The sequence below is a fragment of the Bison bison genome, unplaced genomic scaffold, assembly GCF_000754665.1.
Source record: "Bison bison bison isolate TAMUID 2011002044 unplaced genomic scaffold, Bison_UMD1.0 scf7180017864107, whole genome shotgun sequence".
Lineage (NCBI taxonomy): Eukaryota > Metazoa > Chordata > Mammalia > Artiodactyla > Bovidae > Bison > Bison bison.
The window spans coordinates 477675-479155 of NW_011494679.1; the positions used below are offsets into that span (position 1 = coordinate 477675).

At 45.2% G+C, this 1481-nt stretch overlaps 1 protein-coding gene across 2 annotated transcripts in view; it reads left to right on the top strand.

Annotated features, from left to right (window-relative positions):
- The window catches only part of DYNC2H1 (dynein, cytoplasmic 2, heavy chain 1), a 394047-nt gene that overhangs the window by 52002 nt on the left and 340564 nt on the right, over nt 1-1481 (top strand). The window lies entirely within an intron of this gene.

Here is a 1481-nt window from a genome sequence, read left to right on the forward strand (position 1 = left end):
AATTGGAAGATTGGGACTGACATATATACACTGCTTCTGCTGCTGCTAAGTCGCTTCGGTCGTGTCCGACTCTGTGCGACCCCAGAGACGGCAGCCCACCAGGCTCCCCCGTCCCTGGGATTCTCCAGGCAAGAACACTACTGATACTATAAAATATAAAATAGATACCTAATGAGAACGTACTGTCAGTTCAGTTCAGTCGCTCAGTTGTGTCTGACTCTTTGTGACCCCATGGACTGCAGCACGCCAGGCCTCCCTGTCCATCACCAGCTCCCAGAGTTTAATCAGACTCATGTCCATCAAGTTGGTGATGCCATCCAACCATCTCATCCTCTGTTGTCCCCTTCTCCTCCCGCCTTCAATCTCTCCCAGCATTAGAGTCTTTTTCACACGAGTCAGTTCTTCACATTAGGTGGCCAAAGTATTGAAGTTTCAGTTTCAACATCAGTCCTTCCAGTGAATACTCAGGAGTGAGCTCCTTCAGAATGGACTGGTTGGATCTCCTTGCAGTCCAAAGGACTCTCAAGAGTCTTCTCCAACACCACAGTTCGAAAGCATCAATTCTTCAGTGCTCAGCTTTATTTGTGGTCCAACTCTCACATCCATATATGACTACTGGAAAAACCATAGCTTTGACTAGATGGACCTTTGTTGGCAAAGTCGTGTCTCTGCTTTTTAATATGCTGTCTAGGTTGCTCATCCCTGGTGGCTCAGATGGTAAAGCATCTGCCTACAATATGGGAGACCCGGGTTCAATTCCTGGGTCAGGAAGATCTCCTGGAGAAGGAAATGGCAACCCACTCCAGTACTCTTGCTTGGAAAATCCCATGGACGGAAGAGCCTGGTGGGCTACAGTCCATGGGGTTGCAAAGAGTCCGGACATGACTGAGCTACTTCACTTTCACTTTCACTTCTAGGTTGGTCATAACTTTCCTTTCAAGGAGCAAGTGTCTTTTAATTTCATGGCTGCAATCACCATCTGTAGTGATTGACCAAAATAAAGTCTGTCACTGTTTCCACTATTTCTCCATCTGTTTGCCATGAAGTGATGGGATTAGATGTCATGATCTTAGTTTTCTGAATGTTGAGTTTTAAGCCAACTTTTTCACTTTCCTCTTTCACTTTCATCAAGAGGCTCTTTAGTTCTTCACTTTTTGCCGTAAGGGTGGTGTCATGGGGTTAGTGATATATCTTCCTGCAATCTTGATTCCAGCTTGTGCCTCATCCAGCTCAGCATTTCTCATGATGTACTATGCATATAAGTTAAATAAGACAATATACAGCCTTGATGTACCCCTTTCGTGATTTGGAACCAGTCTGTTGTTCCATGTCCAGTTCTAACTGTTGCTTCTTGACCTGCATACAGATTTCTCAGGATGCAGGTCAGGTGGTCTGCTATTCCCATCTCTTGAAGAATTTTCCACAGGTGGTTGTGATCCACACAGTCAAAGGCTTTGGCATAGTCAATAAAGCAGAAGTAG